General features: G+C 40.6%; 1 protein-coding gene across 4 annotated transcripts in view; it reads left to right on the plus strand.

Moving 5' to 3' along the window:
• LOC129772120 (V-type proton ATPase 116 kDa subunit a 1) overlaps positions 1-27,602 on the plus strand; it is an 88,165-nt gene that overhangs the window by 38,580 nt on the left and 21,983 nt on the right. The window contains exon 1 of one of the 4 annotated variants that reach the window (XM_055776186.1): positions 3,148-3,258. The exons of 1 other annotated variant lie outside the window; for it this stretch is intronic. The gene's annotated coding sequence lies outside the window, so the exon portion shown is untranslated. Of the gene's footprint in view, positions 1-3,147; positions 3,259-3,284; positions 3,514-12,318; positions 12,460-27,602 lie in introns of those variants that run through there. 2 more of the 4 variants (XM_055776185.1, XM_055776187.1) reach the window with 2 other exon arrangements.

Here is a 27,602-nt window from a genome sequence, read left to right on the forward strand (position 1 = left end):
CGCTCTTGACAAACTCATCAGCGAATTCGCATCGATGGGTGTTACAGCAGAGTACAAGCTGTGTGGCATAATTCGGTCATTTTCCAAGCAGTTAACATTGTTTATTTTCCGTCTTCATAAGGGCTTCGTTTGTGCCTTTGAGAATGCATCAATGCATGAAACTGACGTTAAGGTTGTGCACCACCATCGAGTTGAAAGAGGAAGTGACTTTCATAGTTATAACACTAGAAACGCGAATGAAATAAGAACACCTAATTTCTTGTCATGTGCTTCACAAAATTCGTTGTACTTCAAAGGAAGGGTGGTGTTCAACTCGATGAAAGGTGTTCAACTCGATGCCAAGACATATTAAATGCGCAACAACACTTACAGAATTTAAGAGGCACTGTATTTCACATTTAAAAGCTGTGTTCTCTTAACAGCTGAACGAGTTTTTGTTTATTTTTATGACGAAGATCTTTACTGACGAAGTTTTATACGAACGGATAATTTAATGTGGACAATTTTTTTGCAGTTTGTTTTCAATATTTTCAATGAATCTGACGAAGTTTTTTTTGAACGGATTATATTATGTAGATTATTTAATTTTTTTTTAAATCGTCTTTTTTTAAATTTGTATTGATCTCTATTATGTCTGTCATGATCTTGGTGATGATGGACTATTTTTATTTTTATTTTGTCGTTCTTATAGTTGTATTAGTTTAAAAAAAAATTAAAGTAGTCTACAAAAGTTTGAGCGTCGCGCGCGAGACACAGATATAAAGGATATTAAATTGAAAGTTTTTTTAAGTGCCGGTCTAGAAATTTTTCGTAAAGGAAATTTTCTCGATTTATCTGAATGAGGGTATTCACAGTCAATCTAAAACAAGGCTGGCGGTTGGACTTGTGCTCTGGTGGACCATTTGGCTGCAAGGGCCTCGTCGGGACCGTATCGGCTCTGTGGCGGACATGACTGAGTATTGGCTTTTTTGGACATTGCAATTTTTTGAACTTATATCTGTAAATAAAATCAGTTCGTTTTTCATGTTTGCTAAACTGATTTCAATGTTGAAAAAAAATAAATTATCTTTTAGATAACTCGTCTTGCTCAAACCTCTGTAGGGGAAGGAGGCGGGACCATCATCATCATCATCATCACCAAAAAATTATTTGGGAATACTAAGCATCTTGAATATCTTACTGGAATGTTATAAGTTATTTGGGTTCACATGCCAGTCGCAAAACTGCCTTCAACTAGGATTGCATTTGCGCTAATATTGATCATAATGAAGCATTGCTACTGTTTTCGAGGTTGTTATTAACAAAAAGAGTTTATTTCTCTTGTTTAGTCATCCAGAAAGTAAATGTTCTGGAATTTCGTATGTGATTAGGTTTTGCTTGCCAGTAGCAAAACTTCCTCCACTAAGGGTGACAGCTGCGCTTCTCTCGAGCATGAGAAAGTAATGCAACTCTTTTCGAGGCCAGTAATATTAACAGAAGCGTTTCTTTTGAGAATAGCGCAAAATTATGAGAATTGTTTATATTGCTAGTAGTTTCAAGCCACCAATGTATGGCTCCGTATGCATGCTATGGTGAACGCATGTTTGGCGCTTGGTTTACGCTTAGTTTGTACGAACGATATCTAGAGATGCGATTCCTTTGAGGCAATACTAAATAACATGTAGCATGATATTTGATACTTGCAAGTGTTGTCATTGTTGTTGTTTACATGCCGTGCCAAAGATATATTGATGTAGTTATGAGATATGGAATAATGGTGCTGGTGCAACATGTATATAATCGACTGTAGCCGAGTCTATGTCAATTTCGAAAAAGGCCACCGGAATAGCCTTCGAGGTAAATTTTCAATGCATTGACATGAAATAAATTGCGACATACGATTGTTTTGCGAGGGCAAGAATGAATCATCAATCAATTATCGTCAACTGATTCTACAATGAAAAAATCATTTCAGAGATTATTCTACTAAGCAGTTGTTTCTAAAATTTCACAGCATTATAGAAGAATATCCGAAGGTATAAACAAGCGACTTATATAAAATAACAGCGTAGTTCTACGTCAACAATGCGGTCGTATCTTGGACACAAACTCCTATAATTTTTTTTTCTGACTACTCGGAATTTTGTTAATTCAATAGCTCTAATCTCCGATACACTTCGTAATCTATAAAAGCTGTTAAAACATGCAGGATTCAAAACCTTAACCTATGTACTTTAATACATCATGTGATTTTTGAAAATCAATTCTGAATCTGAAATCTTGAAATCGAATATAGATATGGTTATCCGAAAAATGAAAATAAAATTTGGAACATGTTATCCGCTTGTGAAATCTGGAATATGATTAGAAATCGATGAGATCTAGATCTGAAATCTGGAATCTAGAAACGATAGGGAAATTTCAATTTGATGTCTAAGATATGAATTGAAAATTGTAAGTTTGAAGTCGACAATCTAACTCCTGTGCAAAACTAATTTACTCTAACATTAACGATATCAGTTCAAACCCAATTTATATGATAAAAAATCATACAGCTTGCGAATCTAAGTCCAATATAATTGGAATCTAGGCTGATTATTATTCCCACCTTACAAAACCCTATAGTCACCCAAAAATTTACGAAAACAATTTGTTTTCAATTGTAATTGTTGGCGACTAGATGTGAGTTTATGATTACGATACGCAAACTAAACATCGGAGGAGTGAATGCGTTGAGCTGCTCAAACCGACTGAAAAAACATTAAATTTTAGAATTTATTACTGAAAACAAAGCAAATACCATCCATCCGTCGAATACAGTTGATATGTTCTTGATTGAATCAAAAACATTGGGCGGTATGAGGTAATGGCAATGGTTGGACACAGTCATGGCATGGGACTTAAATTATGAACCATGGAATTTTTTTCCGAATTTTTATTCTTATATCACATTGATAACCCGATTTTAAATTTTGTGACCATTCCTGCTTTACGATGAAATAGCATCCGTTTGCGTGTGTAGTTAGTCACGATGAGTTTATAGATGACGAAAGCACGACGATGCTGGCTGCGCTAACGGCAACAGTAAACGGATACAAAAGAGAGGGAGAGCGTTCCCAAGATCATCTCTCCAATATTTGTTTTCTTTTTTATTTACAAATGATTCTGTTGATCGTGTCGTTGCTATTATCGCTGTGCGGTGTGGCACCATGTGATCAGTCGTTATTTACTTGCACGCGTTAGTTTCTGTACTGGAGCGGAGTGTACTGTTATATCTTGGTAAAATATGATTATCCATATCGAATTTGTGTGACGTATGACAACAACAGTGTACTTCTAACAACACATGATTTATGTGCCAATCACACGGCTTAGCCGTTTGCGAGCTAGTGCTTCTGAGATCAGTGGGTAGTTGTGCTTTGCTCTTCCCAGAAGCAGCATCGATCAAAAATTTTATGTGTGTAGTGATACGTCAATTGTTCTGCTGAAGATCATATTTTCTGATTGTCCTGATTGAATATATACAAAAACTGCGTAAGTGAGGCTTTTGAAAGTAATTACTAGTCTGTTTGGGCAGCGAATGCTTGGCTGTTTGATTAGTGTATTCACGAATGATTAGAATACGAATTTTCACATTCTTCCCTTTGTCGCACGATGTTAGAATTGTTTTGAAGGGTCACATGAGTGAAAAAATCAAGCACTTGAATTCTGCCGTCGAAAAGTGTTGTCCCAGTGAACAGAACAGAATTGCAGCATTCTATAAATACAATTTGCATTTCTGAAAATATGGTATAGAATGATTCGCTATCAAAAATGCAATTTCGGACATCTAAGTTAATTGAGTATGGTCTACTAAATATTACCATTTTGACTGGGAATCCAAAAATTGAATAATTAGTGTTAAATATTGTATAAACAATCATCCTCTATGATTATTAATGCTTTTCTAACGTTTTTGTTTCGCTGAATAAAGGTTTAATTCTATTTGATCTAATTGAGCACATTAAATAAAAGTTGTAGTTCCACGAGCTCTAGAAATAATTGTTTTCTCATGAGCATTTATATATAACTAGCTTACCCGGCAAACTTCGTCCCGCCCAAAATTTATTTTACGTTATCAAATCCACGTTTTCTCACTGAGCGCTGTTCATGGGTCCAATCGCAGAATTATTCATTGATTGATCTTCTAATCTACCCTTTAAAATTACCTTTTACTGCGAAATTCCTAGTACTTCTACCAAAACTCGACATTATAATATCAGATTATTTTCATACACAATTCTCGTTCAAGATTTTTCAATCACTTGCAAAGAACATGTTTCTCCTTTACGTTACATGCCAAATTTGTTTTTATTTGCTTGATTAATTCTCGAGTAATGCAGAAATTTGTGTTTCATTTGTATGGCAGCCCCCCTTAGAAAGGAGGGTGGAGTGTTTAACCACCATAGAATTATTTATTGCACCCTTAAACCTTCATATGCCTAATTTGGTTTCATTTGCTTGATTAATTCTCGAGTAATGCAGAAATTTGTGCTTCATTTGTATGACAGCCCCCCCCTTAGAGAGGAGTGTCTAACCACCATAGAATTATTTATTGCACCCTTAAACCTCCATATGCCTAATTTGGTTTCATTTGCTTGATTAATTCTCGAGTAATGCAGAAATTTGTGCTACATTTGTATGACAGCCCCCTCTAAGAGAGGGGGAGGAATATCTAACCACCATAGAATCATTTATTGCACCCTAAAACCTCCACACGGAAAATTTCGTTTCATTTGCTTGATAAATTATCGAGAAATTTAGAAATTTGTGTTTTATTTGTATGACCGCCCCCTTTTAGAGAGGGGGAACGGGTCTCAAACTGTCACGAAAACCTTCCCCGGCCCCAAAAACCCCTACATACCAATTTTCATGTCGATCGGTTCAGTAGTTTCCGAGTCCATAATGTGCGATTCACATAAAACGTTACGGAGAAGAACGTCCACGTTCCGTCAACGTCTTTATCAATTCACACATGCAGTGTTTGCTTGCAGCAGCACCGACGCGTCGGATATCAAACGAATGATTTATTTTATGTTATTTATAGTGTCGCCACCTACAACATTTTTAAGTTACAACAGTCAACGAAAATCATTGAATAATATTATTTATGTGGCTTCAATTATTTTAATTGAGACTTTCGTGGGATCGGAAATCGATTGTAATAACACGCGTAAATGTTCGAGATAAAAAGAACTGGTTTATTTTCTACACGCTCTGTTCTTATATAGAAATTGGAACAATCATGGAATTCTCGTCTATAGTCCTGACCATCAAAAGGGTTATAGTACGGCAGGACAATTGTATATTCAATTTGAACAAATTGATTCGCATTCGTATGGAACCTAAAGCACTTTCGTGTGCGACAAAAAGTGTTGCACTTCGGATGTCACACAGGGGCTGCAACAGTATCTCAGATGGCACTACAGTATCCCCCTCCAAGAGAAGGCAACGATCATTTGTAGCGTTGTGGAATATTGACGTGTCGTCCAGATCGGGTGATCGTTACAGGCTGCTCTGATGATGTAGTTGTAGCCGAAGTGGTTGGTTGAGATAGTTGTTGGTCTTCTGTTGTATATGCAGGCTTCAATCTGTCGATGGAAATATTAGTCTCCCGGCCGTTTACCCTGATTTTGTAGTATTTGTCGCTTCGTTCCAAAACTGGATATGGCCCGGCATATGGCAGTGATAACGAAGGCCTTATTGAATCGTTACGAACGAAGACCGTCTTACATGTGCTGAGATTCGGGTGAATGAATACATCACTTTTTTGTGCCAAGCTGTATCAGGTGGACGAAGCTTGCGCATTGCGTTTCGAAGATTGTTCGCAAAATCTGTGCTGGTACTGTTTTGAAGATTGTCAGAGAAAAATTCAGACGGAATCCGAAGTATTGTCCCATAAACCATTTCTGCAGGCGATGCTCCAATGTCCTCTTTATGGATTGTACGCAGGCCAAGAAGAATCATCGGTAGGTGATCGGTCCAACGGTCGGGATCATGGCAAAGAATGGCGGCTTTCAATGTTCTGTGCCATCTCTCGATCATACCATTGGACTGCGGATGATATGGTGTTGTTCGAAAGTGACTTATCCCAAAGGTGCGAACCAACTCTGCAAAAAGCGATGATTGGAATTGTCGTCCTTGATCAGAGGTGATGTGTGTTGGTACACCAAAACGTGATATCCACCCAGAAACTAGTGCTTGAGCAATGGTAGGGGCTGTCATATCTGGAATTGGTATTGGCTCCGGCCAGCGCGAAAATCTGTCGATAATGGTAAAACAGTACCGGTTTCCATTACTTGGTGGAAATGGACCTACAATGTCGACGTTGAGGTGACAAAATCTACCATCCGGTGTAGGGTACCGACGAAAAGGTGATTGTGTGTGATGAGCAACTTTCGAGCGTTGACATTCTAAGCATCTTCGGGTGTAATTGATGCTGTCCTTCCGTATGTTGGGCCAGACAAACCGCTGAGTCATCTATTTAACTGTCGCACGAGTGCCTGGATGCGCAAGGTTGTGTGTTGCTCGAAGAAATTGTTCACGGAATTTTTTCGTGATGAATGGTCGGACCCGGTCTCCAGAGCAGTCGCAATACAACTGTTGTGAACTACCTGGAACAGTAAATTGCTTCAATTTTAACGACGTTTTCAATTTACCTTCCAGTATCGCTCGTAATTCATCATCGGTTTCTTGATCGGCAGCGAGAGTTTCGAAGTTCATCGATGGGATAGCACGAATAGTTGCAATACGAGAGAGTAAATCGGCAACAATATTCTCCTGACCGCTGACATGACGGATATCAGTGGTTAATTGGGCGATGAAATCGAGTTGACGAGCTTGACGGTTCGAGGCTTTGTCGGGGTTTTGTTGGAATGCAAACACGATCGGCTTGTGGTCGGTGTATATGTGGCAGTTCCGTCCTTCCAACATGAATTTAAAGTGTCGAACTGCCATGAATATCGCGGTGAGCTCTCGATCGTATGTGCTGTATTTCAGTTGAATCTTGTCGAATTTCTTCGAGAAAAAACCCAAAGGCTGCACGTCATTATTAATTACCTGATGTAGCACCGCTCCGGCTGCCGGAAGCGTCAACCCACAATGAAAGCTCCGCATTTTGCGCTGGGTGTGCAAGTAGAGCTGCGTTTGCGAGTTGTTGTTTGCACTCCTCGAATGCTGACATCGTATCATTTGTCCATAGTAAGGCAGATTGGTCGTTGCGCTTGTTTCCAGGAACCATGTTGAGTAATGGTATTTGTGCCTCTATTGCATTAGGGATGGATCTTCGATAAAAATTGATAACAGCTAGAAAACTTTTGAGTTCCTTCACTGTAGTTGGGCGTTGGTAATTTTGTACTGCTTCTACTCGCTCAGGCAGAGGACGAATACCGGCGGCTGAGACTGAGTGACCAACGAAAACGATTTCTTTCCGACCGAATTCACATTTGGCTACGTTGATCGCTAGATGATATTCATGTAATCGGATGAACAGCTGCCGAAGATGATCTCGGTGTTCCTCTGGTGACGATGAAGCGATAAAAATGTCGTCTATGTATGGGAATACGAAGTCCAGTCCCCGAAGTACTTCGTGAATCAGACGTTGGAAAGTTTGAGCAGCGTTGCGAAGTCCAAATGTCATATGGGTAAATTCGAATAATCCAAACGGTGTGGTGGTGATCGCAGTCTTCGAGATGTCGTCGGGATGAATAGGTACCTGATGGAATGCCTTCTGCAAATCCACCTTTGAAAAAATTGTTTTACCTTGAAGAATGGCGGTAAAATCTTGCAGGTAAGGCAAAGGGTATCGACCAGGGATTGTTTGAGCATTTAGTGATCGATAATCTCCGCAGGGGCGCCATGTTCCATCAGCTTTCCTTACCATGTGTAACGGACTAGCCCAGCTACTAGATGATGGTCGACAAATTCCCAGCTTCATGAGATTCTCAAACTCTTTACGAGCTGCCACGAGTTTTTCTGGTACTAGTCGTCGCGGACGAGCGTATGTTGGTTGACCAATTGTCTCGATGCGATGAAGTGTAGAAGTTTTGCTTAACGTACCGGGTGGTGCTAGTATTGTGATGGATGGGAACTCGGTCACCAACTCGGAGTACGGAGATGTCGTGCTGAAAGTTTTGATCGAAAACTCACTGGTTTGTGTTAAAACAGCCATTGACTCGAGTTTCGTTGTGTTGTCGATTAGACGATGACGTTTCAAATCGACCAGAAGGTCGTGATAGCAGATGAAATCGGCGCCAATAATGCCTGTTGTAACATCTGCAATAAGAAAATGCCACAAAAATTCTCGTCGGAGTCCGAGGCTGACTTTTAACAGAGTTTCTCCATAAACTTTAATTGGCGTTCCATTTGCTGCGAACAACTTGATACTGGTAGGTTTCATACGGGTTAATCGTGAATCTCTTGGTATGACGGATACATCGGCCCCGGTGTCGATGAGGAAATTTCTATTCGTAATAGTATCCGCAATTTTCAGGCGAAAAATCATTGCTGTGTCGGAAAGATCACCAATTTCTAACACAGGTTCAACATGGCGTCATTGCTAATTGGGATTTGATAATTGCCCCGATTGACTGAAGGAACACGGCTTTCGGCATGTGTGTGCTTCTCTTCCGAATGTACGATGGTACCAGCACATGTCATATGGCGGTCCGCTACGGAAACGTTGATCGGTTCTGCTTCGGTTACGCGAGCGTGATCGGTCCCGCGAGTTTCTTTGAGAACGGAACATCTGCTCAAACTTGCTAGTCAGTTGGGCAATTTCTCGTTGAAGGTCGTCCATGCAGCTTGACGCTGGTGTTTCTGGTGCGATCACTGGTATCGTTGGGGAGAGTGTTTCCATGGCGTTGATGCTACGGAGTCCCATGGAATCGACGATGGCATCCGCGATGCTCGCTTTTTCTGATGGATCTCCTTTTGAAGCAATCACTGCTGCCTGCGCGTGAGCTGGAAGTCTGGAGGCCCATAAGTCCAAAAGTACAAGCTCACTTAATGAATTTCCTGCTACTCGTCTCATCTCGCTATATAGCTGGCTGGGCTTCATATCACCAAGAGGCATATCGGAAAGTACCCGCTGCAATCGTTTCTGCTGACTGTCGGCGAAGTGATCAGTAAGCATTCTCTTGATGTATGGATACTTGACTGCGACGTCTGTGTGGCGTCTATTATGGACCGTAGTTCCGTGAGCTTATTCGGGGGTACCTGCGCCATCACGATGTTATACTTTCTGGCGTCGTGTTGATTCCCTAATCCAGATGCGGCGAACCAGAACTCCAATGATAAGAAGTATGATTCTATGTTCGATGCAGTCATTATCGGCGGATTCAGACGAGGCAAGCTAATGGAATCGATGTTACCAATCTCTTGGTCGTTCTCATCTTCCCTTTTGTCCAATGACATTTTGCGCGAACTCGGGGTCACCAATTGTGGCTTCAATTATTTTAATTGAGACTTTCGTGGGATCGGAAATCGATTGTAATAACACGCGTAAATGTTCGAGATAAAAAGAACTGGTTTATTTTCTACACGCTCTCTTCTTATATAGAAATTGGAACAATCATGGAATTCTCGTCTATAGTCCTGACCATCAAAAGGGTTATAGTAAGGCAGAACAATTGTATATTCAATTTGAACAAATTGATTCGCATTCGTATGTAACCTAAAGCACTTTCGTGTGCGACAAAAAGTGTTGCACTTCGGATGTCACACAGGGGCTGCAACGGTATCTCAGATGGCACTACATTTAAATGCTTAAAACCAGTAGTCCCGACGCTTATTCAACAATAATAATATACAGACTGTTTTTATCAGCTAGTCGCTAATGATTTTGACTGAGAATATGGAACTGGGAGATATGTTGGGGCATAAAAATTGCAACCAAAATCAAAACAAAAGCCGAGACACAAACTCCAGACAAAAAACCCAACGAACCGTCCCTCTCCATCAATTATTCTTTTCTACAAATTCTGCCGGTCGTTTTTGTTGAACGTATGCTGACGGGTTGTTACGTTGCCGGTGTATGTGAATGTTTTCATAATAATTGCATGGTAGAATAACTGACGGTGAGGTGAAGGGACGTGAACGTGATGTGGATGTTGTATGTGAATCGCACTTAAGAATCAGACAGACAGACAGACAGACAGAAGTCCATTTTTGTACATATAGACTAAAAAATGAACTTATGTTCAACACGTCAACTTCCTATCCTTTATAGTTTCTGGAATATAAGGCATTTTTGTATGAAAAAAATTATAGGAGGTTGTGTCCAAGATACGACCGCTTTGTTGACGTAGAACTACGCTGTTATTTTATATAAGTCGCTTATTTATACCTTCGGATATTATTCTATAATGCTGTGAAATTTTAGAAACAACTGCTTAGTAGAACAGTCTCTGAAATAGTTTTTTCATTGTAGAATCAGTTGACGATAATTGATTGATGATTCATTCTTGCCCTCGCAAAACAATAAACTAGCTGATCGTATGTCGCAATTTATTTTATGTCAATGCATTGAAAATTTACCTCGAACATTATTCCGGTGTCCTTTTTCGCAATTGAAATAGACTCGGCTACAGTAGATTGTATACATGTTGCACCAGCACCATTATTCCACATCTCATAACTACATCAATATATCTTTAGCACCGCATGGAAACAACAACAATGACAACACTTGCAAGTATCAAATATCATGCTACATGTTATTTAGTATTGCCTCAAAGGAATCGCACCTCTAGCCATCGTTCGTACAACGTAAACCAAGCACCAAACATGCGTTCGCCATAGCATGCATACAGAGCCATACATTGGTGGCTTGAAACTACTAGGAATATAAACACTTCTCACCATTTTGCGCTATTCTCAAAAGAAACGCTTCCGTTAATATTACTGGCCTCGAAAAAAGTTGCATTACTTTCTCATGCTCAAGAGAAGCGCTGCTGTCACCCTTAGTAGAGGAAGTTTTGCTACTGGCAAGCGAAACCTAATCACATACAAAATTCCAGAACGACATTTACTTTCTTGGTGACTAAACAAGCTAAATAAACTCTTTTTGTTAATAACAACCTCGAAAACAGTAGCAATTCTTCATTATGATCAATATTAGCGCAAATACAATCCTAGTTGAAGGCAGTTTTGCGACTGGCATGCGAACCCAAATAACACACATTCCAGTGAGACATTCAAGATGCTTGGTACTTCCCAAATAATTTTTTGACGCACAACGTTGCTCAACAGTCCGATGCCAAATGAAAGCTTGCCTCAGCGAGATCCACTGTTCATACTCTAGGCAAGTATTCCCCTTCATTCTTCTACTTTTCCTTTGTTCACGGAGACTTTAAATCATGCGATTTCCCCTCCGTTGGTCGTCGATAAGTTGCTCGTTATTGACAGCCCTGTTCGGGAAAGCACACAAATGGACAGAACAAATGTATGGGAAAATGGAAACGCTTAATGTTTTCGTGAATTTTAACCATTTACAAACCAGGGGACTCTAATGTATAGCATATTAAACAAATCTTACGGAATTTCCGATTCGTTTAGTATGTAAATCGCCAAAATCCGTTCGCGGCAAAAATAGTTATTAACGCTAACTTTATTTCATAAAAACGATCTGTTTTCTGATTTGGCACCCTTAATGAAAGACGTAGTTCTACGTCAAAATAATGTTTTACTCGTAATATTTTTGTGTGTTTTTCTCGCGTTTGACATGTTCTTGACATTTTTTTTTCCAAAATATATATTTTTATCAAGGCTCATATGGCGTTAGCCTCACGGGTCCGGGAGTTCAATACTTTGACAATTTTTCTTATTATCTATGTTAGTAATATGTAACCGATTACACGCGGTTGGTTCGAGGTTAGTATTACAAGTGTTTTCGTAATCCGGATGTTGCTGTCTCCAATGCTCTGTACGTGTGCCCGACACGGGATACTTCCTATTGGGATGCAGCTGACCCTTAATCAGCAACGCCCCCCTAGTCTGTACCTCATATCTAGCGGGGTGCGTCTTTCTCGACTCGAGGAATCAAGGATCGAATGGTCACTAACCGGCGCAATCATCAGTTCATGTAGAGTTGTCATGAGTGGTACAACCTTTGGCTCTTGTTGAATGATCAGTGGACTGCACAACCTTTGGCCCGTGTATCTGTAAAGAGTGTGTGTATGTATTGCCGCGACTAAGTAAAAGTTTATCGATCGGATAGGAGGGATATAAAACGGGGACACAACGAAGGAAACATCATTAAACGTTGACATCGGCGTTTCTGAGGAACAGGTATAGATGAAGCAGAAGACCAGGATCACGGCTACCTAAGATATCCCGGACGGGGATCTCCGATTGTCTGCCTTGTGCTCTCAGTGCTCTAGAGAGCTGAGTCCGATGCCAAATGAAAGCTTGCCTCAGCGAGATCCACTGTTCATACTCTAGGCAAGTATTCCCCTTCATTCTTCTACTTTTCCTTTGTTCACGGAGACTTTAAATCATGCGATTTCCCCTCCGTTGGTCGTCGATAAGTTGCTCGTTATTGACAGCCCTGTTCGGGAAAGCACACAAATGGACAGAACAAATGTATGGGAAAATGGAAACGCTTAATGTTTTCGTGAATTTTAACCATTTACAAACCAGGGGACTCTAATGTATAGCATATTAAACAAATCTTACGGAATTTCCGATTCGTTTAGTATGTAAATCGCCAAAATCCGTTCGCGGCAAAAATAGTTATTAACGCTAACTTTATTTCATAAAAACGATCTGTTTTCTGATTTGGCACCCTTAATGAAAGACGTAGTTCTACGTCAAAATAATGTTTTACTCGTAATATTTTTGTGTGTTTTTCTCGCGTTTGACATGTTCTTGACATTTTTTTTTCCAAAATATATATTTTTATCAAGGCTCATATGGCGTTAGCCTCACGGGTCCGGGAGTTCAATACTTTGACAATTTTTCTTATTATCTATGTTAGTAATATGTAACCGATTACACGCGGTTGGTTCGAGGTTAGTATTACAAGTGTTTTCGTAATTCGGATGTTGCTGTCTCCAATGCTCTGTACGTGTGCCCGACACGGGATACTTCCTATTGGGATGCAGCTGACCCTTAATCAGCAACGCCCCCCTAGTCTGTACCTCATATCTAGCGTGGTGCGTCTTTCTCGACTCGAGGAATCAAGGATCGAATGGTCACTAACCGGCGCAATCATCAGTTCATGTAGAGTTGTCATGAGTGGTACAACCTTTGGCTCTTGTTGAATGATCAGTGGACTGCACAACCTTTGGCCCGTGTATCTGTAAAGAGTGTGTGTATGTATTGCCGCGACTAAGTAAAAGTTTATCGATCGGATAGGAGGGATATAAAACGGGGACACAACGAAGGAAACATCATTAAACGTTGACATCGGCGTTTCTGAGGAACAGGTATAGATGAAGCAGAAGACCAGGATCACGGCTACCTAAGATATCCCGGACGGGGATCTCCGATTGTCTGCCTTGTGCTCTCAGTGCTCTAGAATGCTGAGAGCGAGCAGTATGGAACCGGATACACGACCAGACAACATGCTCGATGTCGTGGTAGCCATCGCCACAATCACAAAGATTGTTTGCTGCGAGCCCAATGCGATAGAGATGCGCGTTTAGGTTGTAGTGATTGGACATAAGCCGAGATATCACGCGAATGAAATCACGACCTACATTTAATCCCTTGAACCATGCACTCGTCGAGACCTTAGGGATAATCGTGTGTAACCAACGACTGAACTCATCTCCACTCCACATGCGCTGCCAACTTACGAGCGTGTACTGACGAGGAATGTGGAAAAATTCATTATAAGCAATTTGCCTTTCAAAAAGTGTGCCTTCTAAAGCGCCCACCTTAGCTAGCGAGTCCGCTTTCTCATTCCCCGGAATCGAACAATGAGAGGGAACCCATGCTAAGGTAATCTTGAATAATTTTTCGACCAAAACACTCAATAGTTGTCTTATTCTAGTTAAGAAATAAGATGAGCGTTTAACAACCTTCATCGCCTCTATTGAGCTGAGACTGTCTGAAAAAATAAAATAGTGGTCGATGGGCAATGTTTCAATGATCCCCAGTGCGTAGTATATCGCACCCAGTTCAGCGACATACACGGAACAAGGATCTTTGAGTTTGAAAGAGGCACTGGAATTTTCATTGAAGATGCCGAAGCCAGTGGACCCGTTTATGAATGAACCGTCAGTAAGGAACATTTTATCAGATCTAACTTTCCCATATTCTGCCGAAAATATCGGCGGAATATAATCGGAGCGTAGATGATCTGGGATTCCATGGATTTTTTGTCGCATGGACAGATCAAAAATGACAGAGGAATTGCAAAAGTATGGGAAGCAAACTTGGTTGGAGTTGCCTGATGAAGGGTGCACGTCGTGGGTAAGGTACTCATGGTATAAAGACATAAAACTTGACTGAGGCATCAGTTGGAGTAGATTTTCGAAGTTATCAATCACCAATGGATTCATGATCTTGCAACGGATGAGAAATCTATAGGATAATTCTGTGAACCGAAGAGTAAGCGGGGGTACTCCTGCCAAAACTTCGAGACTCATCGTGGCTATACGCAGGCAACGATATTGTATTCTCTCCAGCTTGAGAATATGAATCCTGGCAGCTGATCGGAAGCAAAAACTGCCATATTCTAACACTGATAATATCGTTGTTTTGTATAACTGAATGAGGTCTCCTGGATGGGCACCCCACCATGTTCCGGTTATTGTTTGGAGAAAATTGATTCTTTGCTGGCATTTCTGTTTCAAATACGCAATGATTATTCCCCAGGTACATTTAGAGTCAAAATATACTCCAAGGTATTTGAAAAACATCGAGTGCCTAATCGCTTTGCCGGATAGGTGAAGCTGGAATTGGGCGGGTTCGTGCTTCCTAGAAAAAACGACCATTTCAGTTTTCTCCGGAGAGAATTCGATACCCAGCTTGAGGGCCCACGTGAACAGATTGTTCAGGGTATCTTGCAACGACTTTTGCAGAACGACGGGATTAGTACCCGTGATGGAAATAACTCCATCGTCTGCAAGTTGTCTCAGCGTGCAGTCTCTAGTTCGACAATCATCTATATCATTGACGTAAAAACTGTACAAGAGGGGGCTTAGGCAGGAGCCTTGTGGTAGGCCCATAAAACTGTATCGAGAAGATTTCAAGCTGCCATGATTGAAAATCATGTGCTTTTCTGACAGTAAATTGTACAGGAAATTATTCAGAATTGGTGAAAGTCCACGATTATGAAGTTTCTCTGAGAGAATTTCCATGGAAACTGAATCAAATGCCCCTTTGATATCGAGGAAAACGGAAGCCATTGCGAGCAAATGCGATTTGGATTTCAGAAGATAGCAGCGCCAGACAATCGTTCGTCCCTTTACCTCGGCGGAAGCCAAACTGCGTATTTGACAGCAAATTGTTCGCTTCAACCCAATTGTCCAAACGAAGTAGAATCATTTTCTCTAACAATTTACGAATACAGGATAACATTGCAATCGGCCTATACGAGTTGTGATCGCAAGCCGGCTTGTTGGGTTTTCGTATGGCTATCACTCTCACTTGCCTCCAGTCATGTGGGACAATATTCAGCTCTAGAAACTTGTTGAACAAGTTCAGCAAACGCTGTTTCGCCAAGTCGGGAAGATTCTTCAACAAGTTGAATTTAATCTTGTCCGACCCAGGAGCTGAATTGTTACATGAGAGGAGGGCAATTGAGAATTCTGTCGCGTACGACGCTTTGTGCAGGAACGGAATCGGGACAAACCTTTCTTGCAAATTTGAAAATCCAACGGTCAGAGTATTCCTCACTTTCATTTGTATGGTTCCAGCCACGCATTCTCCTAGCCGTATTTCAAAGAGTGCTCATAGCGGTCTCCCTTGACAAACCATTGACGAACTTTCGCCAATATTCACGCTTTTTTGCTTTAATCAGACCTTTTAGTTTGGCTTCTAGAGCTTGATACTTTCGAAACCATTCCACTGATCCAGTTTTCCTGAATTTTTTGAAAGCGGATGATTTTTCAAGGTAGACCTTTGAACACTCCTTGTCCCAGTGATGGAGGACGACGTCGGAAAGTGGTAGCAGGAACACGTTTCTTTTGAGCTTGAAGTGCGCTTTCGTAAATCAAACTCGATATAAAATTATACTCTTCGAGTGGAGGAAGTTCATGCATTGAAACAAGTGCTTCAGATATTATTTCTGCAAATTTTCTCCAGTCAATATTTTTCGTGAGGTCATAAGCAATATCGACTGACTCACGAGAACCTGATTCATTGGCGATCGATAAAATTATTGGCAGGTGGTCACTACCGTGGGGATCTTGGATTACCTTCCACGTGCAATCCAGGGGTAACGAAGAAGAGCAAAGTGATATGTCTAGCATACTTGCCCGTGCAGGAGGGTTGGCTATTCTAGTTGCTTCCCCAGTATTCAAAACTGTCAATTTGAAGTTGTCGCACAGATCATAAATCAAAGTGGCACGGTTGTCATCGTAGAGTGAACCCCATGCTGTTCCATGGGAGTTGAGGTCACCTAAGATTAGCCGCGGCTCCGGCAGTGTCTCGATGATATCAAAAAACTGATGGCGGCCAACCATAGTTCTTGGAGGAATATATATCGAGGCAATGCAGAGGTCTTTGCCATTGATTTGTGTCTGGCAAGCGACAACTTCAATGCCTGTCATCGATGGGAGAGTGACTCTATAGAAGGAGTGACATTTTTGATCCCCAATAGTACGCCACCAAACGAGTCATTTCGATCGAGGCGAATAATGTTGAAATCGTGGAAATTCAGTTCGTCGGCTGAAGAAAGCCATGTTTCACAGAGGGAAAATACATCACAGTTAGAACTATGAATTAAAAATTTAAATTGATCTAGTTTAGGCAGAAACAATTCCACTGTATTACAGTGGTCAAATCCTTGACCTCTTGCACTGAATCAGGCATCGAGGAAATAAACGCTGCTAAAAAACCACATTTTTCTTTCAAAAATGTTCTCACAATCGGGAGCAAACCTAATACTATGCTTTTAAGAGGGTCATTTATATTTAAAGCATTTAAAATATTGTCCACCAGGTCAGAAAGCGCAAGCAAGCCAGATTGTGGCTGTTGCCTCGACCGCGAAAAAGGAACAGACGTGTTCCTGCTCCGGGAAGTGCTGAGGACCCCTGGTGCGTAGAAGAACCGCTTAAACCAGGAGGTACTTGCTTCGGTCTATTCTCAGCACGTTCGATACGAGGTTTCATTCCAATTTGGGAAGTTTCGGTCTTCTTTCTGGGGAGTGATGGAAAAGAAGTAATTTTTCTTTTTCTAATGGCACCCTGCGATGTACCGGAACTTCCTGCATTGGGAGCGTCAGCAACAGGCTCGTCGTTCTGCAGAATGGAGTAGGGATTGTCCTGAGTCGTTGAAGCGGAACTCTTAAGCATTTCTACATAAGTCCGCTTGGAACGTTCCTTTAAGGAACGCTTGAGTTTTTCCCCTCGTTGTATGTACACCGGGCATTGAGAAAGATCATGTGGAGCCTCGTCGCAATGAAGACCCTTGCGCTCTTTTGCGCAAGAAGTCCCATCATGACTCTCTCCACAATCTGCGCAACGTTGTTTATTGGAATATAATCGGAGCGTAGATGATCTGGGATTCCATGGATTTTTTGTCGCATGGACAGATCAAAAATGACAGAGGAATTGCAAAAGTATGGGAAGCAAACTTGGTTGGAGTTGCCTGATGAAGGGTGCACGTCGTGGGTAAGGTACTCATGGTATAAAGACATAAAACTTGACTGAGGCATCAGTTGGAGTAGATTTTCGAAGTTATCAATCACCAATGGATTCATGATCTTGCAACGGATGCGAAATCTATAGGATAATTCTGTGAACCGAAGAGTAAGCGGGGGTACTCCTGCCAAAACTTCGAGACTCATCGTGGCTATACGCAGGCAACGATATTGTATTCTCTCCAGCTTGAGAATATGAATCCTGGCAGCTGATCGGAAGCAAAAACTGCCATATTCTAACACTGATAATATCGTTGTTTTGTATAACTGAATGAGGTCTCCTGGATGGGCACCCCACCATGTTCCGGTTATTGTTTGGAGAAAATTGATTCTTTGCTGGCATTTCTGTTTCAAATACGCAATGATTATTCCCCAGGTACATTTAGAGTCAAAATATACTCCAAGGTATTTGAAAAACATCGAGTGCCTAATCGCTTTGCCGGATAGGTGAAGCTGGAATTGGGCGGGTTCGTGCTTCCTAGAAAAAACGACCATTTCAGTTTTCTCCGGAGAGAATTCGATACCCAGCTTGAGGGCCCACGTGAACAGATTGTTCAGGGTATCTTGCAACGACTTTTGCAGAACGACGGGATTAGTACCCGTGATGGAAATAACTCCATCGTCTGCAAGTTGTCTCAGCGTGCAGTCTCTAGTTAGACAATCATCTATATCATTGACGTAAAAACTGTACAAGAGGGGGCTTAGGCAGGAGCCTTGTGGTAGGCCCATAAAACTGTATCGAGAAGATTTCAAGCTGCCATGATTGAAAATCATGTGCTTTTCTGACAGTAAATTGTACAGGAAATTATTCAGAATTGGTGAAAGTCCACGATTATGAAGTTTCTCTGAGAGAATTTCCATGGAAACTGAATCAAATGCCCCTTTGATATCGAGGAAAACGGAAGCCATTGCGAGCAAATGCGATTTGGATTTCAGAAGATAGCAGCGCCAGACAATCGTTCGTCCCTTTACCTCGGCGGAAGCCAAACTGCGTATTTGACAGCAAATTGTTCGCTTCAACCCAATTGTCCAAACGAAGTAGAATCATTTTCTCTAACAATTTACGAATACAGGATAACATTGCAATCGGCCTATACGAGTTGTGATCGCAAGCCGGCTTGTTGGGTTTTCGTATGGCTATCACTCTCACTTGCCTCCAGTCATGTGGGACAATATTCAGCTCCAGAAACTTGTTGAACAAGTTCAGCAAACGCTGTTTCGCCAAGTCGGGAAGATTCTTCAACAAGTTGAATTTAATCTTGTCCGACCCAGGAGCTGAATTGTTACATGAGAGGAGGGCAATTGAGAATTCTGTCGCGTACGACGCTTTGTGCAGGAACGGAATCGGGACAAACCTTTCTTGCAAATTTGAAAATCCAACGGTCAGAGTATTCCTCACTTTCATTTGTATGGTTCCAGCCACGCATTCTCCTAGCCGTATTTCAAAGAGTGCTCATAGCGGTCTCCCTTGACAAACCATTGACGAACTTTCGCCAATATTCACGCTTTTTTGCTTTAATCAGACCTTTTAGTTTGGCTTCTAGAGCTTGATACTTTCGAAACCATTCCACTGATCCAGTTTTCCTGAATTTTTTGAAAGCGGATGATTTTTCAAGGTAGACCTTTGAACACTCCTTGTCCCAGTGATGGAGGACGACGTCGGAAAGTGGTAGCAGGAACACGTTTCTTTTGAGCTTGAAGTGCGCTTTCGTAAATCAAACTCGATATAAAATTATACTCTTCGAGTGGAGGAAGTTCATGCATTGAAACAAGTGCTTCAGATATTATTTCTGCAAATTTTCTCCAGTCAATATTTTTCGTGAGGTCATAAGCAATATCGACTGACTCACGAGAACCTGATTCATTGGCGATCGATAAAATTATTGGCAGGTGGTCACTACCGTGGGGATCTTGGATTACCTTCCACGTGCAATCCAGGGGTAACGAAGAAGAGCAAAGTGATATGTCTAGCATACTTGCCCGTGCAGGAGGGTTGGCTATTCTAGTTGCTTCCCCAGTATTCAAAACTGTCAATTTGAAGTTGTCGCACAGATCATAAATCAAAGTGGCACGGTTGTCATCGTAGAGTGAACCCCATGCTGTTCCATGGGAGTTGAGGTCACCTAAGATTAGCCGCGGCTCCGGCAGTGTCTCGATGATATCAAAAAACTGATGGCGGCCAACCATAGTTCTTGGAGGAATATATATCGAGGCAATGCAGAGGTCTTTGCCATTGATTTGTGTCTGGCAAGCGACAACTTCAATGCCTGTCATCGATGGGAGAGTGACTCTATAGAAGGAGTGACATTTTTGATCCCCAATAGTACGCCACCAAACGAGTCATTTCGATCGAGGCGAATAATGTTGAAATCGTGGAAATTCAGTTCGTCGGCTGAAGAAAGCCATGTTTCACAGAGGGAAAATACATCACAGTTAGAACTATGAATTAAAAATTTAAATTGATCTAGTTTAGGCAGAAACAATTCCACTGTATTACAGTGGTCAAATCCTTGACCTCTTGCACTGAATCAGGCATCGAGGAAATAAACGCTGCTAAAAAACCACATTTTTCTTTCAAAAATGTTCTCACAATCGGGAGCAAACCTAATACTATGCTTTTAAGAGGGTCATTTATATTTAAAGCATTTAAAATATTGTCCACCAGGTCAGAAAGCGCAAGCAAGCCAGATTGTGGCTGTTGCCTCGACCGCGAAAAAGGAACAGACGTGTTCCTGCTCCGGGAAGTGCTGAGGACCCCTGGTGCGTAGAAGAACCGCTTAAACCAGGAGGTACTTGCTTCGGTCTATTCTCAGCACGTTCGATACGAGGTTTCATTCCAATTTGGGAAGTTTCGGTCTTCTTTCTGGGGAGTGATGGAAAAGAAGTAATTTTTCTTTTTCTAATGGCACCCTGCGATGTACCGGAACTTCCTGCATTGGGAGCGTCAGCAACAGGCTCGTCGTTCTGCAGAATGGAGTAGGGATTGTCCTGAGTCGTTGAAGCGGAACTCTTAAGCATTTCTACATAAGTCCGCTTGGAACGTTCCTTTAAGGAACGCTTGAGTTTTTCCCCTCGTTGTATGTACACCGGGCATTGAGAAAGATCATGTGGAGCCTCGTCGCAATGAAGACCCTTGCGCTCTTTTGCGCAAGAAGTCCCATCATGACTCTCTCCACAATCTGCGCAACGTTGTTTATTGCAACAATAGGCGGCCGTGTGACCGAGTTGCATACATTTGTTGCATTTCATTACCCGGGGTACAAACAACCGAACAGGTAAACGAAGTGCACCTATTGCAACATAGTTTGGAAGAGCGGAACCCTCAAATGTCACACGAAAAGAGTTTGTCCGATTGAGAACTCGTTTGTCATTTTTAAGTGACACAGACTTCAGTTGATCGCATTCAAGAATCTTCACACTTTTAAGTGAGGAGTTCTTGAAGCGACCGACATCATCGAGTATCTCTTTTCGAGTCAAACCCTTTTCGTTTATTACACCGTCTATTTCAACGTTGCAACAGGGTACGTATACGCGATACTCAATCGCAAAGAGATCACAGCGCGTTATTGCATTCGCTTGGGTCTTGCAAGAGACGACAACTTGTAATTTGTCTGGCCCCATCCGAGTAATTTCAGTAACTTTGGAAAATTTCTGCGTTAGTTCTTTTGAGATGCGAATGACATTAAGAGGTTTTGATTTTCGTCTAAAGTATACAATGAATGGACCTTTGAATCCCTCCGGGTATTCCTTTAGACGAAAATCATGTTTTTCATCAATTTCCTCATCTTCAGAACTTTCTACTTCATACACAGAATTTTCCTCCTCAACGTCTGCTTCATCCTCCTGCTCTTCACGAGGTGGGTCAGCATCAGAAACATTCAATGACGTGGATGGGGGATCCTCCCCGCCCTCAGCCATAATAATAAATTAGTCACCTGTTCGATGTGAACAGTATAGAATAATAATTAAAAAATAGAAAAAAATAAATGAGTAAATAAATTATATTTGTATTCAAGGTATATATAAATTATATTTATTTCAATTTTTTATTGTATAAATTCAAAAATGAAAAAAAGTTTCAACAAAAGTTCAACGGTAATGTAAGAAAAATGTACACCCCTAATGCCAACGCTTGCCGATTTGGTAAATACAATGTTGGACAATGGTGTAAATCGTACACAGGAGGTTGAAGGAATGATAAATGGAACAATAGAAAAATAAACTTCTACTTTTTATTTTTTTTATTTATTTATTTAATTTGTATTATGTAACTTGAGACTTCGGTCTCATTTAAATGCTACAATGATTTGTATACAGAACAGTGCGTCACTAATATAACTTTTATGATTTCAATTTGACTAATTCTACTAATTTAACGGTTAAAGTGCTCTAAACATTTCTTCTTAAATGCAAATTTCGAATTCATTAGAGTAAGATTATTGGGTAATGAGTTCCAATGTGAAACACCTCTCACGAAGAATGAATTGCCGTATTTGGAAGTGGAGTGTCGAGGGATAACATATTTCCTTGCGCGCGCGGTTCTCAAAATATTTAATTTTTCGTGTAAATAGCCAGGATGGCTTGTTCTCGCAAGATCAAATAAGAATAAGCAACATCTCATAGGCGCAAACTTTATAAATGGGCAATTAAGCAGACGATACTGTAAATGAGAAACCCTGGAAAATCTATTCAAGTTGAATACATATCGCACACATGCATTCAATGCTATTTGTAATCTCGATTGAGCGTACATTGATGATTCGGAAAGCAGGAAATCACAAGCGATGAAATGAGGTAATACAAGACTTTTGAAAAGCTTGAGTTTCATATCCGCACTGAGGAAAGATGTAGTAGCATACAATGTACGAAGACCAGCATACACTTTCCCACATTGTTTGAATATATATTTATCAAAACTAAAGTTGGATTGAATAGTGATGCCAAGGCTGACACCATCTTCAACAAATTCTATTGTTGAGTTGTTAAACTGTAACGTCGGTTTTAGTATGATGTTGTTTTGAGAGTTGTTTATTATTATTATTATTATTATTATTATTCACTTCACTCAAAATTTCAACACTTGAGGAAGATCGTTAATATATAAGGAGAACAATATTGGTCCTAGAATTGAGCCCTGAGGTACTCCAGAGCATATAGGAAGGAATCTATAAAAATCTCCATTACATAAAACTGTCTGGGTTCGATCTGTTAAATATGATTGAATAAGTGTGGTTGAATGGTTAGAAAAATTGAAGTTTTGAGCCAATTTTTTGCAAAGCATTTCGTGGGAAATTGTATCGAAGGCTTTAGAAAAATCCAGAAGTAATAGAACAACTGGTCGTCCCTTATCCAAGACCATCCCAATGTCATCAAATACCTTCAGCATAGCAGTTTTTGTACTGTGTTTAGGACGATATCCGGATTGAATTGAACTTAACAGATTATTTTGATTTATATAAGTGCAGATTTGGTTTTTGACAATCCGGTCGAATACCTTAGATAACGCACAAAGTATACTTATTGGACGTAGGTTCTGAATACTGTCCAAATTAGCTTTCTTTTTGATCGGAATTATTTTCGACTTCTTCCAACCCTCGGGAAAAATGCTTGTTGTTATGATGCAGTTGAATAAGTGGGTTATGGGTTTAATCACAAGTGGATTGATTGCCTTCAGAAATTTGATTGGAAGAGAATCAAGACCTGTTGCATTAGATTTCATGTGGAATAGTTCAATTACGACATCAATTTCGCTTATTAAATTGAAATAAAATGAATTTCGTGCAATAAAAGCTTGATTGTTGTCATTTTGAACAAAACGATCTTTCAGAAAAATTGCTAACGAAAACTTCATTTATTTCATTTGAATCAAATGACACAGGAGGTGATTTCTTAGATTCACCTAGCCCTAAGATTTTCAATCTCTTCCATAATTGTTTAGAAGGAACATTGGTGTCAATCCGGCTACCATAAAACGTTTCCTTCGCCTGACGAATAAGCAGAGTCACTTTGTTCCGAAGTGTTTTGAATACTTTATGATCATTAGGATTTTTGCTATTTTTCCATTTTTTGTAAGCCAGATCACGATCAATGATGGATCTACAGATGCGATCATTAAACCAAGGGTTTTTAGCTTGATCCGGTATGAGTGTTCGAATAGGTACAAAATTATCGTGCAAGTATTTTATATTTGAGTTGAAAAACTTAAGCAATACATTAGGATCATTTGATCGATAAAAACTTAACCAATCAAAAGATTGAAAGACTTGAAAAATACCATCTACATCCATTGAATAATAGTCTCGATATTCAACTTGTCTTGGAGTTGGTAATATTTCAAAATCAAGTGATGCGAAAATTAAGTCGTGATTTGAGAAAACTTGCCGCTGCTGTGTAGCGTGTGATGAATGTGTGTTGATCTGAACTGGATCCTCAGCGTCTCGATCGTGCACCACTTTTTATTGAGCTCGCTTCACTCGCAAGCGCTGATGAAAAAAAGCACAATATAAATCTGCGTGAAAAAAAAACACCGTTATCGGATCGATTCTCAAACTTGTCCGATCAGCTCGCGAGTTCTCGAACGAGTCCTAAAGAACCTATATGACATGTTTCTAAATGAAAAAAGTTTTTTCAAAGAAAAACATGAAATAGTTGTTGTTCCAGAAACTTTTTCCCAGTAAAATTGCCCAGCATTCGATGCATAAACGACTTGTTGGAAATTGTAGGGATATTAGTATTTTTTTGAAAATTTAAAAAAAGTTTTTGAGAAAAATGAATTTTAATTTTTAAAATAATTTTTTTTCAGCGATTTTTTATTAAAAAAAATTGTTGGCATTTTTATTTTAAAGGGAACAATTTACTACATTTCGTACTTTGACCGGAATTTTGAAGGTTCTATAGTTTTTGAGTTTTTGAGAAATTTTTACGAAAATGGCCTGACTTTCCACAAAAGAAGCAAACTTTCTCCGCAACTTTCGATTTGATGGTTGTTTGCAGCGCTTTACTTTCATCGGAACAACTTCCTCGACCGATACTTTTCTGGTACTCATCACGAAGTTTTAATTTCACCAATTCCATCGTAATATCCTCATCGGGACGGCTCTCGAGCGCAGTCACCAGTCCACTGTATGTTTCTGGTAATCTTCGCAAAACCATTACGACTTTCATTTCCTGCTCGAGATCGAAACCAGCAGCTTGTAGTCGATCGAACAATTCTTCGATGTCCAGTAAGTGCGCCTTCGTGTCAAATCGAGCGAATGACAAAAATCCTTTGACTCGTGCCACTCGCGTTGGAAGGTAATCCGTTCGTTTTGGATTACCTTCCAAAGCGAGTATTCGACGCTCGTCATTGGAGGTTCGTATCGCGTCCATCGATTACACGATGCGTCGAACCATCGATCGTCCAACATTCGGGGCTGTTCGTAGCATCGTATAGCGCCGGCATTATATAATTCGTCCGAATCTATCTTCGGTTTGTTTACAAGTTGTAGATGAAGGAACATTGAAATTGTTTCGTAAAATTCAAAATATGCGACAATATATTGCAGTTTAGTAATGTTGATTTCGAGCATTTTTTATTTACAGCCCGATATCAGTATAATTGCTACGGCAGCAACTTCAATTGGAATTGGATTTGATATTACACGCTTTAGCGTGCTTGGTGGATATGACCAAGGAATTCAACATGGGTTGTGGACGTGCGACCGAACCAGCTAGTGCCCCGAAGAAGAAGGCACGTACTCAAACCAAGGCCCCAACGGATGAAACAACGAATCGTCTCCTTCAGAGCAACTTGTACTCGTACAGGAAAAATATCAACAACCTCAAAATCGGGCTCACCCAACAGAACCTCCAGCCACGTAGGGGGTCGGTCGGGTCGCTTGCGCTCCTTCCCCTCTCAGTGCCACAATTCGTGTTGTAGCTTAAAATGTCACAGTGGTAACGCAGCATGGACGCAACAAAGCATCGAGTGTTTTCTCGTTCGGGTCTTATGATTGCATGCACATCCGTAATTCAGTTGATAGATGTTAACCCATAGATACCATCCACCATTGGGTGTTGATATAAATTAAGAAGAAAAATTCACGACACGACGGATCACGTAATTCTTTGTCGATTCGTTTAACGTAGGGAGGATCTTCCAGTTGCCTTCTAGGATAGCCCATTGACACCTTCCGCTGCCGGGTGTTAATTTTTTGTTTTTTTTGAATAATTTGAAAAATCGAGATCGAATCGTTTTCTAGCAGGAATATCTCCCAGTTACCTTCTCAGGTAATCCATGATTTCTTTCCGATGCCGCGTATTGTATATTTAAGAATTAGAAAGCTCACGACCCGATGAATTACGAAATATATTCAAATAGTTTGTTTCATAGCAGAGGTATTTCTCAGTTATTTTCTAAAGACTCATTTGTGCGTTCTCGGTTGCTCGGTGCGAGTTGAACATCAAAAAAGCCGAGGAATGACGAGCGTACCCATACCGCGGGGTTTGACATCTTATGTGCTACTCGGTACCGAACTACTTCAAAGGTTTTTTTTTTTAAACTGATGAGTAGCCCCATACATACAAATCAATTGTCGAATTTCGTGGTGTGGATGCGTTCGTCATTCTTCGATTCGATTTAACTCGCAGTCAATGACTGACGGCATATTGGTGGGCCTTGGAGGTACCCTATGAATACCCTCTGTAGAACATATAAATTTCTCTTGGTTATCTTCTCAGGGTTTTCGAAGATAACGCGGAGAGTTGTTACGATGAAAGGTACGTGTGATATATAAAAAATATATAGATTTATCTCGGTTACCTTCTGAGGTTTCCCAAAGATTAGTCTCTGTTGTCACGAATGGATGAAAAGTACATACGATAAATAATAGAATCCAATTAACTCTTGAGGTTTTCCTTCTCAGGATACCTAAAGATAATTTCTGGCGCGTGTCGTAACACGAGATTCTAGGGTCGATAATTTGCGTTTACATAATCACATCACTTACCTCAGTGAATCCTGATTATTACCTATTCCCACTAACAACTATCCCTTCCATGATATTCGCTAGGGAACCACGCTATAGAGGCGACCCTTCTGGCCTTCGGGCGGTGAATATCATACTAACATTCCTTCCCTTCCTCTGGTGACTGTAAGGACGTGGCCGGCGTCGTTATTGACCATTTAAAGCTCGAATCACCGAAAATTGCACAACGAGAATGATTGGCTAGTCCCAAGCGTCATTCTGTGTGTTCTTTGTGCAATTTGGTTGGTTCAGGTCAATCACGAAGAGCAACTACGAATTGTACAGTCTACCCAAACTCAAGCTCAAGCTCAAGCTCACCCAACAGAACCTCCAGCCACGTTTCAAACTGTGCAGCGTAGGAACGGAAATCGTGTGCTCAAGCATGCAGCAATATATTAAGGTCGGCTCCTTTTTAAAATCGAAAGGAGTTGAATTCTTCACGCACAATTTACCGTCGGCGAAACCACTGAAGGTGTATCTTTGAATTCAGTGTATTTTTGATTCATATAATATTAGGCTGTCAAAAAAGTACTGCGGTATTTCCGCGAGGTGTCGTTGTAAGCGCGTATTTCTAGTTGTATTCATTGTATCGAGTCATACTATAGCTTGTTAGAAAGGTATTTTGCGCTATAATATAATCCTTGGCAGTGTTTTGTATGGTTAAGTCGTTCGTTAGTTATAGTGTCGCAAATATGGAGCAAAATAAAGAGAAAATCCGACATATTTTACAGTACTACTATGACAAAGGCAAAAATGCATCTCATTCC

This window comes from Toxorhynchites rutilus, chromosome 1 (genome assembly GCF_029784135.1).
Source record: "Toxorhynchites rutilus septentrionalis strain SRP chromosome 1, ASM2978413v1, whole genome shotgun sequence".
Classification (NCBI taxonomy): Eukaryota; Metazoa; Arthropoda; class Insecta; order Diptera; family Culicidae; genus Toxorhynchites; species Toxorhynchites rutilus.